Source organism: Pezoporus occidentalis, unplaced genomic scaffold (genome assembly GCF_034315485.1).
Source record: "Pezoporus occidentalis ecotype Australia unplaced genomic scaffold, CSIRO_AGI_Poc_V1 ctg107, whole genome shotgun sequence".
NCBI lineage: Eukaryota > Metazoa > Chordata > Aves > Psittaciformes > Psittacidae > Pezoporus > Pezoporus occidentalis.
The window spans coordinates 1,003,366-1,021,981 of record NW_026912854.1 but is presented as its reverse complement, the minus strand read 5'-3'; positions in this window follow the sequence as shown (position 1 = coordinate 1,021,981).

The following is an 18,616-nucleotide window of genomic DNA, read 5'->3' as shown; positions in this document are numbered from 1 at the left end:
TGTAGTCTGTCACCTCCTCACTCTGCACACCAAACAGCAAAATGAGGATGAACTGTGGAGCCGATGGCTCCAAAGCTGAGCAATGCAGAGGTACCTCTCACTTTAGTTAATGACGGGGAGGGGAGCACCCAGGATATCAACGTGTAATCCTGTGATGCCAATGCTGTACTGAACAGCAAGTAATCCTAAAATCCACTTAGATTTAGCTCAGTGTACTGCAGAAGCGAAGGAAATAGCAGGATTCTATCCAGTCCCATTGAGCCACCATAGTTATGGGACATGCTCAGGAAAAAATGCTTTGCTTTGTTTTGCAGAGATCACTTTCCAAATGTTGGCATCGGTAGGTCTATACAGCAACTGTTGGGCCATTGCCTAATACTGTAAGTCAAATCATAGGTCACTGCATGCCTATTCCAAAATAGTCCTCCCTCCCTGCCAAGTCTTAAGTCCCAGAAACACTTATGGATGAGAAAACAGGAGACATGCAACCCAGTGCACGAGGCAGCGCTGAACTGACAAAGCTTCTATAAATACAAATGTACGGAAACACATGCACATGGACAGCAGGAGAGCTTTGTTACATGGAGTGGGATTCACAGTGGGGAAAAAAGCATAAGAAGTCCCCCCCAGACCACAGAAAGCACTTTGAAATGCATTGTACAGGACCTTCAAGGTTGAGGCCAGGCAGATAATGTCAGTACTCTCATTCCCTGGCTGCTCAGTAACACTCGGACACAGACTGGGGAGGGAGGAAAAGCAACGCTGAGATTTCTTATGCATTCCTTAGGTGTTTATAAGGAAAATGAAAAGGAGGGAAACGTTGTTCCACTGCTTGCAGGGGCTGTGGATAAGACTTCTGAAGCTACCTTGTAATGGTGTAAATACAGCCAGGGTATTCTCCCCACTCTGTTGTTATAGTTGCTAACCTTTCTCTTGAGCAACCTCTTCCTGATCGCTACATCAGTTAATAGATTCCTTAATCAAAGTCTTTATTATTTTGCAATGCTTCATCCAGGTAATATATCACTACCCAGCACAAACTAGCACAGAGAACCTAACGGACCAGTGCAGCAGCAGCACAGGTCTGGTTTCTAGTATTCAAACAAAAAAGAGCAAGAGGAAAATTCATACAAAAATGGGAAAGAAAAAAGAAGTAAAATGCCCTAGAAAATAATAAACAGGAACGCTTGGAAACTCCAGGGCAGCAGCTGAGTCTGTGGCCCTCTCCTATGTATTACCATGTATCACATATAATGAGTCAATGCCTGGGGCAAACTGTCTGATTGTCCTGATCTTTGTGGCAGCCCTGATAACAAGTGCAAGGAAAGAGGATGTTTTAACCATGGATACAGCAGTGGGCCCTCAGCTCCAGACAGTGACATGAGACGAGCCACAAGGGAAGTTGCTTTGTAATCTTAGCTGTGACAACTGAGAACCTAGAGCTGAAGCAGTACTTGACTGGGATCTGGATCAGCCTTAGATTACACCAACTGTATGCAGCAAGCACAATTCTATTCATGCCTGGCTATTACGAGTCCCTGCCTCCCTACCTTTTTCCCTTAGAGAAAGAAAATCAGAAAGCATTTCTGCTCCAGCACTGCCTGGAGGATTTCTGGCAACATAATCTTATTTATTACCCATCACTTCTATGCAAACATTTCCTACTGTGTCAGACCAGTCATTTATTATATCATTTTTCTCTGAGGTCTCAACATCATCCATCACCAGCAGTCACCTACCCTGCTCCTTCCCTGGGCCTTTGCTCTGCTTAGGGCTCCACCAGGGAGCCTGGGAGCTGTTTTTCACCGCTTCATCACTCTTCCATTACCACCTGACCTACCTGGGGCTGCCAATGTGTTGGGAAGGGTTCAATGGAGCACCTTCTCTATCAACATCCTCTTAATGTAGCAGATGTCAACCTGCCTGCTTTCACCTAAACTCTCTTCCTCACTGCGGGAAGGGGTGGGAATTGAAGCAAAAGTGCAGTTGCCATTGTAGCAGTAAGGGAGAGATGGCTGAACTCACCAGAAAAGTAACAAGGGAAATTAGACAGATCTAAGACAGATCCAGATTCAAGACAAATACATCTAAATGTAATCACTTACAGTAAGAACACGTTACTGTTACCCTAGTTAGCCAGTGAAGTTTGTCAATAACAAGTGAGATGAGACCAAGGGATACCTTGCTTGCATGTCCAGTTACCACCAGCTTTACCAGGAGTGGTGTCAGGATCCATGCTAACACGGTCAGTTTTATGAGTCACCAGCTCTATGCTTTTGTATGTTAAATAAATCATATTCTGAAATGCATACACATATGCATAGGTAAACGTTTGTAATAGTTGAAGCAGCAAAAAGGGATTGCCCTCCTCACTAGCTAGGCATGTACATCATTAGAGTATATTCTTCTATTTCCTTAACACCAAATTTAGAGTAGCTCTGACCAGGTAAGACGCTTACAGTAACGGTGGTGATTCCCCTCCTGCTCGGAATTGTAACTGGATTTTCTCACTGTATGTTGCAGTGACATGGCAAGCTAAATGCCCAAGAAATTACTGGAATGATGGGAGGGTAATTTATAAGTACAATGTACTGCATAATGTAATATGGGAACCCATAAAACCATAATGCCAGTTTCTTATGAAATGATATATAATTATATTTTTAATAATAATAATAATAGTGTAGATACAGCAATAATTGCACGACCTGCTTGGATATGAAAGGTCAACTGTAACACTTATTAGGATATGCCCTCTAACTGCTATCCAAGTTCACTGATTCATATACAAAGGGGGAGAAACATGTTGCTCTTCTCAAGCTTCTGTAACACTGTGAGCATTTTCTCACAATGGCTAAAAGAATAAATAGCCATTTTTATTAATGTGCTGTCCTGTCCCAGCGCCACTGGAGATCAACATGCTCATTTATACAAGAACCTTTGCAAGGCAAGAGTATTGCCTCTCAAGGGATGCAGATGGCAGCACCTCCTGCGAGGGACTCTCAGCTGCTGAGTTTAGTGGCAGTGAAATCCACTTTCCTCTTGTATTTAAAAACTAGCACCAAACGTACAAATGGCTTCTCTGTGGGCTCTTTAGAGAGGCACTTTCAGCGTCACACGTAAATGTCTTTCGGTGACAGATGGCCATGCATTTTCCCTGCACCTTGGCATGTGCAACCTTCAGCAAAACATCAGCGCTGGCCCATGCCTGGGTGCAAGCTGCAGCTCGGGCATGGCTGAAGCACTGGTGTGAGCTGCAAAATCTGCTTCATCTAGCAACATAGGAGGGTGGGTGGTGGAAAGCCAAGAGGAAGCTGGATAAAGGTTTGGCTGGGAGCACGAGTCAGGGCATGACGAGCTGGATGGGATTAGCATAGTTTACATAGTGTACTCATTGCCAACCAACCACATCAACTCCCCAGTGCGGAGCTGGCTCTGGAGAGGCCATGAGCAGCAGGACTGCAATAGGGTTCCAGCAGCACAGTGTCCTCAGGCAGAGGTATCAGCCCAGGAAGGATTTCACAACACCCAAAATGTTTCAGTTCCTGCAGTAAAGAGCGAGCCTCCGAGTGCACTTTGAGGCATGACCCCATATGTGACTGTCACGCCTAGCACTGAGAAAATGCATTTTCTCCTTCTATTATCAAGACTGTGGTCAAATATTAATGACCTCAACCAAAAGCCTCTTCTGGAAGAAATTTAGACCTAGACTATGCCTGGAGACAAGTGACATGGGTGAAGCTGGACCTTTCCCATAGAACCATAGAATCCCAGCCTGGTTTGTGTTGGAAGGGACCATAAAGCTCATCCAGTTCCAACTCCTGCCACGGGCAGGGACCCCTTCCACTAGAGCAGCTTGCTCCAAGCCCCTGTGTCCAAGCTGGCCTTGAACACTGCCAGGGATGGGGCAGCCACAGCTTCTCTGGGCACCCTGTGCCAGCGCCTCAGCACCCTCACAAGGAAAAAGGCAACAAAAAGGGAACAGAAAGGCAGAAAAGGATGTGAGAGACCCTAAGATGTTGTCCCTGAGCATACAGATCAGATACTTTCAGAGCACAGCAACAGCACTACTTCCCCTCCCCACAAGAGCAGTCAGCGCAATTGATGTCTTTTCCTCTATCTCTCCCGTGCTTGTTATTAAACCACGTCAGCGCCATCTAATCCCCACTGGAACTGAAAGTAACTTTGCACAGGAGCATTCCAAAATCAGAGAACGCCGGCTGAAATGAGCGCGAACCCAAAGCGCCAAGAAGCTACGGCCAACAGACAAGCAAATGCAACCCGGATCTGCTCATCTCACGGTGCTGACACTTGGCTTTCAGTGTTTGCTTGTGTGCGTGTGTCTCCCTCCTCTAAGAGCAGCTCCGCAAGGTGCCAGCCAGAGACCTCCTCCTTACCCCATCCGCACAGCAGCAGTCCCATCCAGGAGCCGCCTGCGTTCCCCTCCGGAGGAGTCACGGCTCCCTCCTTCCCAGGCACCCTCCACCCTGCTCCATGTCCCGCAGACAGCCCAGGGCATCGCAGCCCTTCCTGATATAATGGGAATGCCGGTGCCAGCGCCGGCATTGGAGCAGGCGGGATTCCAGCACCGCGGCTGCCGGCACCTGTCACAGGGCACCAGCCGGGACAACCAGCTGCACGGCTAATATTAGCCACCCGCATCCAGGGATGCACAGTGGGAATGGGGAGTGGGATCCAGGCGCAGAGCAGCTTACGGGGCAGTAATTGTGCAGCTTGGACTTAAGTTAAAAGGAAAGCAGAAATAGGAAGGAATAAGAGTGAATAAGGCTGAGAGAGCTGGGCTTGTTCAGCCTGGAGAAGAGAAAGCTTCCGGGAGACCTTGTAACAGTCTTCCAGTACCTAAAGAGGAGCTACAACAATCTGGAAAGGGATTTTTTAAGCTGTAGCAACAAGACAAGGCTTTAAACTGACAGAGAGGAGATTTAGGTTAGATATAAAGAAGCAGCTCTTCCCTGTGAGGGTGCTGAGGTGCTGGCACAGGGTGCCCAGAGAAGCTGTGGCTGCCTCATCCCTGGCAGTGTTCAAGGCCAGGTTGGACACAGGGGCTTGGAGCAAGCTGCTCTAGTGGAAGGTGTCCCTGCCTGTGGCAGGACCGTTGCAACCAGATGAGCACTAAGGTCCCTTCTAACCCAAACTATTCTGTGATTCTACGAATATCACATCAAACAGAACCAGCACAGAAGTCCTAGAACCCTGCACAGTCCTCTCCCCTTCATCACATCAGCCTGCTTTTCCTTTTCCCTCCAGCAGTGGTTTTGGTCCTTCCCAAACTGCTGGCTGCAAATAGGAAAGGCTATGTTCACATTTACTGTCTCTGCTACCCCAGCACCAGCCACCTCAGGTCCTTCAACAGCCAGAAGAGAAAGGCCAGGCTGAGCCTCAGGTGATAGTTGCACATCGAACCTAGTGGCGTGCTTTGATTTGTGCCTTACTGGGAAAGCACCATGACAGACGGTGCTGCTGCATACAGCAGGAGGGTGAAAGAAGCTGGTGCTGTGAGTGAGTCATAAGAAAACAAAATCCAGAGCGCCTTCCTGCCCAGCAAACCCCGCAATGAGAACTGAGCGTGTTCCTGCCCTGCCTAAAATAGCCCATAGAATTGGGCCACCTTTTTTTCTCTTAAGGAATTCTTGCACCGTGTGATGTCCTCTGCTCCCTGGATGTCACAGGGGTCTCCTTGGCACCAGGGAATGGGATGAAGGCATGCACTGCAGCAGCAGCAGGCACCAGAGGGCAGCTTAAATACAAACGTGAGCTCCAACTCCAGAGCCTCTGACCGAGCAGCTTACAGCAGATCTCGCACAGTTTGAGCTGTAAACTGCTCTGATGCATCCATTTTGCTTCCCATAAAATGACTGTTTTAGACGAAAGGGATGGAAAAGCAAGAGGTGCAAGGCCCTGCTTTCTGCAAGACCTATGCGGAGGGGACGGGACCCAGCGGTGGCAGCGTTTGTGGAGCAAGAGAGGTGGAGAAACTCTCGCCCTAGGCTGTGAAAGGTCTGACTGCTGGCTTCGTGCTGGCTGCATTGTTATTTTAAACCGTGTCAGGGACCAGATGGTGCCTTTTTAAAAAAAAAAAAAAAAAAGTGATTATAAGCTAAAATTTAAAAATACACCAGAAGCATTTGTGAAACCGTGGCAGAATTAAAGGGACAAACACCAAAAGTAAATGCGGCGAGACCCTGGCTTCTGAAGGGGAAAGCTGCTGCAGTCTGAGGAAGATAAATTGAAATTGGATGTTTCCACTTCTGCCAAACGTGGGAGGCTCCCTAGACAGCTAAATTAGAGAGAAGATGTGACACAGCTGAATCCCTGCATCCTCTGAGTAACCCCTTTGATCCCTGGGGAAAAGAAACTTGATTAATTTCCCCAGCCAAGTCTCTCTGCTGATAGCAATATATAGATCAGGCCAAGGTCTGGGCAGGTTCTCTCCTCCCCTACTAGCTGCATTGTTTCTTTTCCCTATTGCCAGTCTGCAATAGTGAAATAGTGTCTGCTTATTCCTTGACTAACCATTGGAGTCATTCAGTTTAAGAACAATATTCTCCTTTAGCCAGAACATCTCTCTTTAGACTGAACCTTTAAAACAAATATTTAACGTTTCCATCTTTCACAGGGCATTATTGGGAGATTTGGAAAATTTGTGTTTTACAGCCTTTCAGAGAAAAGATGTCAGGTGATGAAAGCAACACGATCCAGCCCTCTAAAGAAAGGAACATTTCTCTTAAGGAATGTGGATTGAGACTGACTTCTTCCAACCCTTATAAGAGGCTGGGACATGGGAAGCCTGCTTTGTCCTGGTGTGACACGCTCTGTGAAGTGACCATGTGCAGCCACTGATACAAACAACTAACTTTAATTGATCCTTGCTTTGTTTGGTTTCTGTCAAAGGCATCAAGCTCACTGGGGAAGAAAATCACAGCTCTCCTTAAGAGAGCAAGATCAAGTGAAGCCCACATCTAGCTGCACAGCCTGAGTGCAGGTAAGAGACTACCTCACCTCTGAGTGTATTGGGATTTGGCTGTCTGCTTTAAGCTCCTATGATATACAGGAAAACATGCCAGCACATGCCATTAGAAGGTAAAAGCATACCAGAACAAGAATCTGGCATGCAAAACCATCATCTCCAAGATAATATCTCTAATAAACAACAGAGGGATCCAAGAATGTACTGATTTCTTTTTCAGCCTCTGCTTCCAGCCCTCTTGCTTTTCAGTCCAGCAGCAGCAAGCCAACCATTCCTGCAGGCACAGTGTGTCCCCTTATGGCCACCAGCGAGCTGTAACTCAAGAACCCGAGCACAGCTGGTATCATCACTCAATATTGCACAAGCTGTTTCATGCACAACATGAAACAAGCTGCTTGGACCCTGGCATGGGGCTAGTGTTGGACCTGGATGTGCCTGCCTGCAACTCCCACAAGAGATTTTACCCCACTATTGAGTTTTCTCGTGTATATTGGGGGTTTTTATGGTATTACAGATATCCTAACGAGTGTGTGGTCCCCTGTGATGCTGTCTACCTCCCTCGCTGTGTACTATCATAGGAATCAATACTACAATGATGAGAAGAAAAGCAGTTTTTAGTCCAGCCCCTCTAACCCCTGTACTTTGAAACATACACCCAAGGACATCAGAGAACAAAGATAGATATGATCAGGTCCACCAGAGCTGGACACTCAAAAGCCACACTTGGCTTCTGCCTTGCTGTGGAGGTGTCTCCAGGTGCCCTTCCAAATAACCTGGGTGTACTCGGTTGTACTTTGTCACAGCAGCACAGAGCAGCTGGGACTGTAGCTTATATTGAAGATTAGGCCAATCAAGGGCACAGATGATGTCTCTCCTTTGGTTTCTTTACATAATTTGGGTTTCATTCCCTGCTAAAGGGAACAAAGAGGCCACCAAAATGCCCTACCCACCAAGCCACAGCTACAAAACTCTCCAAGGGAGATGTCTACCATTTCAAACTGTTGCTACATTGGTAGAATAGGTAGAATAAATTCTTGTAAGACAAAGGCAATATGCAAGTTTCCAGCCAGCGTGTGCATACAAGGCAGTATTTGCATCCTTCCACAACAGATCTTTAGCAAAATGCATTAATCACTAGACCAGAAGCTGTCAGCCACCCTTTAATTACCCAAACAAAAATGTGACTGTTTTGATGCACACAGATCTGTTCTTATCTTTGCTTGCCTATAATCATCAAGTTTTTGTTCTGTTTCGGTTTATGCATATCAGTTCATCTGAAAAACAGTAACACAAACACACCCAGCTCTCCAGCCAGCATGTGTGTGACGTGCAGGGCTGTGCTGTGGGAGATAAGGCTGAGCAGTAGCTCCTCTGAACTGCTTGGGTCCTGAAGTGAGGTTTCCAGAGCATCCCCACTCCATCCCTATGGAAGTCTGTAATTATACCGGCTCTGCCAACCCGGGGAAGGCTGGATTGATCATCAGGTCAGGACAAAACTAATTCCAGGCCAAGCCTTATGTGGCAGATTGGCTTAATAGTCCCTAAAACAGCTCCTCAGGACTTTGCTGCACCTATGCTCAGAGGAGCAGCCCCGCGCTCCATCAGAGCACAGCGCTGCTCCAGCGCAGTAGCTGCGAACACACATCTGTCAGCATCCTCATGCTTCCCTCACTAGGATTCACCATTGCCACCAGCAGAGGTCAAGGCAAGAACCTCATCGTAGAGTTGCATGGACCTGTTATTGAGATAGGCTGAAGAAATTCACACAGCGTGAGCTGAAGCAATGACAGTCATGGAAGGAAGACAAGCACATTCAAACGTACGCTATGTATTTACATGCAGGCGAGAGCACATCTCCCAAACAGCACAGAGGTAAAAAGCTCCAATGCTTTTTGCTTCCAAGCCCAAATAGAAAAGGCCCCCGAGTCATGCAAAAATTAACTGGAAAATAAATGTTTTAAGTCAGAAAAGGAGTTTAGGACAGCGTAAGGAGTCTCACTGGAGGAAATTCATGTCATGCTACACAAAGAATGTTCAGGTCCTAGACAAGGAATGCAATATACTTAATTTCTATGTATATTTTGACAGGTTCCCAATGCTGTCTCAATGGCAGCAGCATCATTGACAAAGGCAACACCTGGTTCAGCCCTGTCCTGTGTACTGCTTTGCAGCAGCTTCTGTACCTCCCATGGTGGTTGTGTCACCATTTGGAAATCCCTGTGCTTGACTAAAACTTTCCGAGGCACAAGCTTGTGCTGACCACAATAAGGTCTCCCAAATTTCCTAGCAATTAACATCACGGAATCATGATTAACAAAACTGGTGACGTGCAAGGGCAGGGAAGCAAAGATACACAGGCAGGGAATAGATAACCAAACCTGACAGGAAATTCAGGACACAAAGAGAACGGGGGTCGAGGAGGTGATACCAGATTGTGACCCAGTTTGTAAGCTGTGATGCAGCATCGGGTAGGAGGGAAAACGATCCCATTGCCTCACATCTTTGCTCTTGCAGAGCACAGCTTCCCCAGCTGCATCTCAGCCACCAGGGACGTGTGCACCTTCTGCTGTTTGACAAGAACCTAGCTGTGCTGAGGAGGTGACAAATCCAAGCTGCCTCCCGCCCCCAGCCCCTGCTGCGTGCCAAATTGCTCTGCGTGCGCCTGTGAGCCGCTTTGGATCCATCTTCCGTGCTTGCCAAGCAGGCCCCCCTCCCCGTCTCTCCAGCAGCAAGAAGCAAGCAGAGAGAGGGAAGTTGGGGGGGAGGTGGAGAGGCAGAAAGAGAAGGAGTACGCTGTGCGCTTAGAAAGCCAACTTTTATTTTTAGAGACGTGAAGCAACGCTCGAGCACAGCTTGTTTTCACCCCAAACGGAAAAGACTGAAAATCAGATGGTAGATTGGTATTAGACAGGTACCTAAAACCGCCCTTGAATGATGCAAGAGGCTAGCTGAAACAAGGGGGAGAATTAAGCTTCCAGGAGTAGAGATGAGGGCACGCATAGCCTGCTGCAGGTTCCCATGGCCCTGCACCCTGCCTGCTCCGCAGTGTTCATAAACAGCTCCCCCAGAACACAGGCAGGCAGGCTGCTGTGGCAGAGGTTTTGGGAAAGACCCCTTTGGTTTGACTCGCTCCAGGCACCGTGGTGCTACCCCAGATTGCCACTGAGACCCAGGTTTAGGGAGCACTGCAGTCCTGCCAGGAGGAGGAGGAAGCGCAATGAACTGCACCAGCTGAAGAGAAGAGGAGGCAGCCGGAGCAGAGGGAGCGGGCAGCACAAGCGTGGCATAGGAGCTGAGGGTGAGCTGCCAAAGGGTCAAGGGATGAGGCAGCAATGATTAGAGATTAACAAGAAAAGGAACACCTGAAATATGCCTGGTGAAACCAGGACCGTATCATTGCTATGTGAGTATATTTATCTGTGTCCTGGATGCTTTTACTTATATGTTGGCTTGCTTGACAGAAGGAAGCAGGTTCAAAAAGAAGCCATTCTGACAGAGTTAAGGAATACTTCAAGCCAAACCTAGCTTGGCCCTAGTTAATTCTCCATCTCTCAGAAAAAACATGGTTGAATGGATCTGAGGGTGATTTGGGGGAACCTTGAGACTTTTCTGTCTCTTCCTAAAAGAATACGGACTTTAAAACAACACTAAAACCAAGAATACATATCTCTCCAATTGCTCTCCCGATGTCCATACACTGCAATAGTTTCCTCCTTCATTCCTTTTCGGTAGCACAGAACAACTGTCCATAAGTGCTGAGGGGAGGGGTGACACTGAAGACTAGCAGGGTAGCCACAAGTCAGAGGTGGTCCTCTGCACAGCACCATCACTTGGCAGGTGACATGCGAGTCCTCGGAGGTCCAGCTCTGAAAGGCAACTTTAACTTCCAACGCCTGTGTTGGGCTGCTGTCTGGGTACAAAAGCAGCAGAGCATCGGGAGCTTGTTAAGGATACCTGACTAGATTCATCATCATGGCTTGTACAGCGACTCCTATTTATAAGCAAGATGAGTTTTCCTGAAATACAACCACTTCCAATGTATTTATGCTTTTCTCCCCATTCCCAAGCAGCAGAAAAGGGAGCTCTGTAATGAAATGAACAAGCCCATCTTCGGATGGCAAGGCACACTGGGCTTAGACCTCTTCACCACTGGGAACCTTAAAAACACCCCGGGTTCATATTTGGAGGAATCCTTTGGAATCTTCTCATTTGTGGAATGACACTACTCACGAGGTTATCACTGTCAGAAGCTATCAGCAAGTACAAATGTCTTACAGCTGAAGAGCCTTTACATTGTCTCTTTTAAAATGCCAGTGGTTTTATATTCTCAGCATTCACACTCACATGTCGGTTAGCAACAGCCTTTCCAGCTGCACTGAAAATGTCTTCACAATGGAGGGAGGAGAGTAACTTCCAGGGAGCATTATCAGTCAGGAAAGCCACAATTATATTTCACTCACAGCACCCCTTGCATCCCCAAATTGTGTGAGGCTCATCCCCTTCCACTCCCAGATCCACCCTTAGCATCACTTATCAGGGCTAACTTGCATTTTACCACTGCATTCCCTTCTTAGAAAGCTTCCTGCTTCCAAGCAAGAAGCAGAGCAAACAAAAATGATTCCTAACCCTAATCCCTGTTTCTGATCTATCACAATCGTCTCCCACTCATTAGCGACTGCCTCCAGTATTGGATAGAATACGACATCCTTGTCTCCAAAAAAATCACTTTTCCCCAACTCATGGCACTATTCCTATCACATGTGTATTTATAGATCACTGCCCACATCTTTATCTGGCACTAGTCAGCTTAACCAGCAAGACTAACACTGAACTGGACAAACACAAATTAATCACCAGCCTGGAATACATAATACTGTCATTCTGGTATTCATATCTCAAGGCCACTGATTCCTTACGTGGAATCAGAGCATCTATTTAAATAGCCCTGTATTCTCCTGGAAGTCGGCAGCACAAATTAAAGTTTACTGTCATCCTCCTGCTGAAGCTGGTTTTATGAGTGACTGTTTCTGTGAAAGCCCCTTCTGAAGGCTGTGATTTAACCACTGAAGTCATAATAAAAGAAGTATCATGCTGCCCAACTGGTGATGCTCTCTTTCGGATGTTATTAGTTTGCAGAGCAGCAGCACTGTATTACAGCTTGCTTTCTCAACAGCTCTGTGTGAGTTTGGGGATTGGCACTGCACAAAAAGCATGGCACAAAGGATACCCTGAAAGCTTGGCTCAAGCACACAGAAGCAGATGTTGCCCCCTCCCCTTTCTCTTTGCATTCTCAAGTTTGCATAACAAAATATTTATGCAAAAGTACTCACTGCCAAAACCCACGGTTCCAATGATTTTCAGACAAGCAAAAAGGGGACGGAGGTCGACCAATACCAGGCTATTTTCAAAGACAGCACTTTCGGTCCCCATCCATCCCCACAGTTCAGAAACTCAGCCACAACAAGTGTGGCATTGTCTGCTCCCAACGGTAGAAACCCATCTGTCAAGTCAGCTTTATGTGTTAAAACAAGACCATGGACCATATTGTGCCATCCTTTTTATGCAAACCACCTCCCTCCATCTAAATTTCAGCAGCAATGAGAAGGGAGCTCAGCTCTAAACCGAGAGCAGGATACAGTCTGTGGGCTTCTGCATAATGCCTAAAGGGTATCCAAAATGGGAAACACTGGGACAAATCTACAAGGAAACTGTTTCCTAATGCATGATGGGGCATTTTACAAGCTGCTTGTGATTAAAGAAAACCAAAACCAAGCAAACAAAACAAACCATCAAAAACCTCCATCCACCTTCCCCTCTTAAGCCCCCTTTCCGTACAAGCTGTCTCACCCCTTCATTGTGTGTTAGGGAAAAGGACTGTTTAGGGCAAGCAGTGGACAATCAACTTTGACTCCCTTTTATGTCTTCTTACACTTCTTGAGACACCTTTTCAAGGCCAGATTGGATGGGGCTTTGGGCAAGCTGGTCCTGTGGCAAAAGGTTGGAACTGGATGAGCGTTAAGGTTCCTTCCAACCCAAACCAGGCTGTGATTCAATGGTTCTATCACACCCTTAGGGTCGGTGCAAGGAACTGGGGTTGTCCTTCTTGTGCCTCGCAGCCCCAGTGTAAGGAACAAGCTCTAGGTTTGAGTGTGAATGCATTTCTGCAACCCAGACCTGGTCCATGTACATTACACAGTGAAGCCGTGTTTAAGAAAGTAACTGCAATGGGAAACGGGTTCCACTTGGGAATACAAAGTGCCAGCCAAGGGGGAATGGAATAGCATGGAGTGAGGCAGCCTGAAATGCCATGATAAAACATGGAGAGGGAAAATGAGCCCAACAACAAGGTGGGGCCAGCCAGGGCTGGTGCCCCTGCCAGCCGCCTTGACTGCCTTGTGATCCCGTGCCATGCCTTTCTGGCTGAGTATCTAGGGAATCAAGAGGGCCACATCTCATTGCAATCCCTGCCTGCAGCTGTTCCATAGAATCATAGAATCAACCAGGTTGGAAAAGACCTTTCAGATCATCAAATTGAACCATTGTCGCAGCACTGCCAAAGCCATCGCTAACCCATAGCACTGAGGGCCTCATCTACATGGTCTGTGAACAGTGATTTCCCCCACTGCTGGAGGCAGCCTGTTCCAATGCCTGAGCACCCTCCTCTCTGCGAAGAAGTCTTTCCTAATATCCAGTTTAAACCTCCCCTGGCACAGCTTGAGGCTGTTTCCTCTTGTCCTATCGCTTGTAACTTGGGAGAAGGGACTGACTCTCATCTCACCACAACCTCCTTTCAGGTAGCTATAGAGAGCAATAACATCCCCTCTGAGCCTTCTCTTCTCCAGACTAAATACCCCCAGTCCCTTCAAGCCATCCCAGTAGGACTTATTCTCCAGTGACTCCAGCCCCTCAATGTCTCTCTCGCAGTGAGGGACCCAGAACTGACACAGGATTTGCGGTACAGCCTCACCAATGCCCAGGACAGGGGGACAATCACTGCCCTGGCCCTGCTGCCACACTGGCGCTGATACAGGCCAGGATGCCACTGCCTTCTTGGCTGCCTGGGCACAAGCTGGCTCATGTTCAGTCGTCCATCAATCAGCACCCCCCAAAAGGAAAAGAACCACCATGAAGAGCCAGGATGGATGATGCACTGATGTTTTAGAAGTAAATAGCGAGCTCTTTATTAGAGGAACACCTACCATATAGGTTACTCAGGGGGGCTAATAGATCATGGGCTTAGTGGCAAGAGAAACCAGGACTCATCTTTTTAAATGAGAAACTATGAGTGATAATCCCTCTTCCCCATACTACACTTCACTGCCCTTGGTCTTTAAATGACAGTAATAAAGGACTACAGTTTTGGTTGCTGAGCTTTATCAATGTATTGGTATATATTTGTATTCTTTAATACTTTTTAAACACTACAGTATCAATTTATTCGACATCCTCTCATGGCAGAGCCACAAATGGATGCACTTTTAGTTTAAAATGGATGACAGTGGAGAAAGAGAACAGAATGCAGAACATGAGGCAATTGTGTAGCCTGACAATTTATAACGCTACCTGCCTTCTGCTGCCTAGTTATTGATGGTCAGGTGGGGAGATAAAGGAAAGAAGGATAGTTGCAGGGAGGACAGCTTAATTTAAAACACTGTCACTTGCTCCCACTAAAGTCAGGAGTCAGGTTCTCAATATAGGTAACAGGTACACTGCCTCCGAGCAGATGCACTAATAACAAAATCCATTTAAAATGAAGTGTTCCTAAAAGAAAGATGACCGTGGAGGGAACATAAAAACTAGGATGCTCCTTAAGTGTGGACCACAACATTTCAGCTGGGTGCTGCTGGCCACCAAGACACAGATTAAAAACATCCTCAGTTTCCAGCCCCTTGTCAGAGCAGGGGCTCTGCACCTGGGCTCTCCCAAGTGCCCTCTCCCATTAAACACATCTTCTGACTTCCCATGTTAAAAGCCTGTGCCCAGCACTATGGGGTCGTATTCTGTACTTGCCCTCAGATCAAGGCTTCAGCCTGCTGGGTCTGCCTCCAGAACTGTCCAGCGACACAAAAGGGAACAGCCAGAGGCAGCAGGATGCTTCTGGGATCACCCAGCACAGAGGCTGCAGAGCCACAGACAGACCAGCTCTCTGTGTGGTTTGCAACACACCAAGGCAAAATGCCTCAGTGACAGAAAGCTGCTACACCTTGGACCTGGGGGTTAGCAAGAATAAAGGACTATCACTGTTGGGATCCAATTACAGGAACTGCAGATCACCCAGGTTTGGTTTTTTATCTTTTTCTGTCCTTTCCTTCTCCACACCCACTCACCAATCCCTAATGCTACCTGGGTAGGTGCAGCTATGCCCGTAGATACAATAGCCTGCAAAGTGTTTTAATGCTTTAAGTAGGAATGTTTTAAGTATTGCCCACCCCAAACACACACAAACACATCAAACCTAACATTCATTATGACTCTAACGTGGGTAAATATCACCACTTTCTTTTCCTTAAAAAAAACCACAGTACCTTCCCTAGCTACGTGCTCTCTTTGTGGTTGGTGAGAATTCATTAAATCTGCTTACATTAACATAAAAAATGAGAATGCAATAGAAACATGTGAAACATCCACTGAATGCAGGCAGATTTTGGTCAGTTCTTCACTGCCATTAATATCAGCCAAGTTCATCTGGACTGAAGTCGGCTGAGTTACACTAATGTAAAATGAAAAGCAGCCCCATCACTTTTAACTTGGGCCCTGGCCACACTGCCATTCATCCACTGGAAAGAAAAAGGAACATGCACTCAGTCATGGTCCAGACTTTATAAAGGTAATAAAAGTGCTGCAAGCTCAAAACTAGAATTCATCAATCCACTCTGTGTATGCATTTGGAGCTTTCAGTTTCACATCAGATCTCACCAGAAACAAAAATGCCAGAGCAGTGACTACACAGAATCCACCATAACCAAAAGTGCTCTCAAAATAAAGCATAACAACAGACTCATTTGCAGGTCCAAGACTACCATGAGACCACGAGATCAGGTAATATTATACTGCATGACTTCGTCCTGATGACAAGGATTATAACCAGAACAATGACGTGGATGAGACTCACATGAACAGCATCAATAGCTGAAGAAAGAATTATTTTTGCAACTGGTGAAAGCCAGCCAAAGCAGCCCTCTCCTGATTTATTAGTGCACAGCGATGTGCTAAAATGGAATTATATCCTTATTCTATGCTACCCTTGTTATAATAGAAACAACTCTTACACTGACCAAGTAACATTTGGATAGGACATGACAACTGTTTTCTGTTCCCACTCCTTATTTAAACGCTTGCTTCCTATGGTTTCTCTTTCATTTTATTAGGATTATTTTCCAAAGACCTCACAGAGGAACATTTACTCTTCTACCTGCGATAGGAGTTACTAACACCCAGCCTGCTGGCAGTAACTCACCTAAAGGAGCATATCCTCAGAGGGCTCTGGTGCCGATTCATTGTGGTATCAGCTACAACCCCTGCCTTACTCTGCACACACAGCCAAAGCAGCCTGCAGGCAAGCTGTATCTGCTGCACTGCCCTCAAACCCTTCTTCCTATGCTGATTATGGGTTTGAAATACACAGAGCTGCCTCTCTTCTCCTCTAAATTCAAGCTGTCTTTTACTTCTGCTATCCTCTCCTCCTTATCTCTCCCCCACTCACACCTTCCTGGCTTTTGGGGTAATCTGATTTCTCGCTAGATGCCCCCTCCACCCCTCTGCTGAACAGCATCACTCACTGCATTTGCAGGGCCTCACTGTGATTTTACGACAGTCCCCTTGACAGGACAGTCCCCAACCACGTCGTTAGCTCAGTACCCCCCATGCCTTGGACCAAGCCATCTGTCAGCAGGGCAGGGACCCAGGACCCAAAACACCCTTGGGTAACATTTCAGCATGAAAACCGCTATAGATACAGTGGAATGGAACGTCAGGTGGGAGCCCCCAAGGGTTAAAAGAAGAAAATCTCAACTATTTAAATGCGTTTTGCTATAAACTGCATGAACACCTTTCATTTTTTTCCTCTCTTTTTTTTGACACTTGTCCTTTTAAAAATACATTTCTGTTTTGACGTCCCAGTTCTGAGCATATTTCACTCCTGCCAACCCACTGTTTGTGTTGTGAATAACTCAGAACAGATGAAGCCCTGATCCAGAGACAAGAAATCCTCCAAACATCTGTCACCAACCTCAGCCCCAAGAGCTGAAAGCAAGACTCCAGCAGTTAGTTCTGCCCATCCTGCTGCACCCACAGGCTGTGGGGTTGTCAGTGTGCCTTCACAGGCAGCACCGCATGAGAAACCAGCATGACAACATCCAACCATGGCCAACTACCCAACCAAGGCCAGGGTGGATGGGGCTTGAGACAACCTCCTCTAATGGAAGGTGTTCCTGCCCATGGCAGGGGGCTGGAACTGGATGAGCTTTAAGATCCCCTCCAACCCAAGCCATTCTGTAATGCTATGACACTGCTGTGGTCTAGTAGAGGTGTGAGGTTCCCCATGGTTTGACCTAATGGGTCCCACCATTGTTCACCCCCTTTCCCCATGTGCCAAGACTTCCTCGTAGCATCAGCAGAGGTCCGTGTCTCTCCCCTTCACCACACTCTTACACAAACACGTTCACTCAGGCTTCAAAAATTCACCCTTAAGTATTAATACAATACGTCTGTATATATCAGTAACCTTTTCTCATGTTCACCCAATGCTGAGAAACCACATATAAAGACCAGGAGGTATATATGTGAGGCACAGGTTTCTGCAGATGCTGTCGTAAGACTCCAGTTCCCGTGTTGGAGAAGAAGGCTGACATAAACTCATCAGAAATGGCATTTCTCACTGAAAGAGACTGTACAGCAGTCCCTTCCTTGCTCTTACAACAAAATGAGTTTCTCTTTCTTTTCCAAGCATTGCATTTTTACATCAGTTCTCCATCTGCAGTAAAGCTTCAAGAAGGTTCCTGGCCCTTCAGGAGATGCTAAGCCCTTTAGCGTTGCCTGCGAATGTGACAGATGCAGTCAATATAATCACAAAGCGGTGATAAGGGAAAGAAAACCCTTGAAACACCATTTAAATTTACAGCCTTGAAAACAGAGAAATGCCATGAGCAGGACAGAGAATGCTTTCCCGAGTGGCAAAGTCATTCCCAAGTCCTTTGGCTGCACTTGTTTGCTTGTTTATTCCCAGGAACAGCTAAGGTGTCTCAGCGAGTGAAAAAGCATCGCGTCCCTGAGGATGGCGGCGCAATTGGATTCCTGTTGCTGTCTCGAGAAGTGGAACAGCAGAGAGCAGCAGGAGACACGGATAAAATAATGACACTCGGTATTTAAATTCACCAGCAGTCTGAAATGAAGGAGCAGTGCTGCAACCACGATAGGCTTGGGGAAAGACAGACTGCAGCTTTTACAGTCCGTAACTAACGCTGGTTTATCCGGTCACTTCTGCATCTTAGTTACTATTGACATTTAAAAGGTATCTGCATTGAAATGAAACAATGCAATAGGATTTCTGTGTGCAAAGCAGTCCAGTTATTTAGGGTAATCAAAATAATACATTAAAATAAGTCAAAAAATGAGAGGCACAGCTTCATC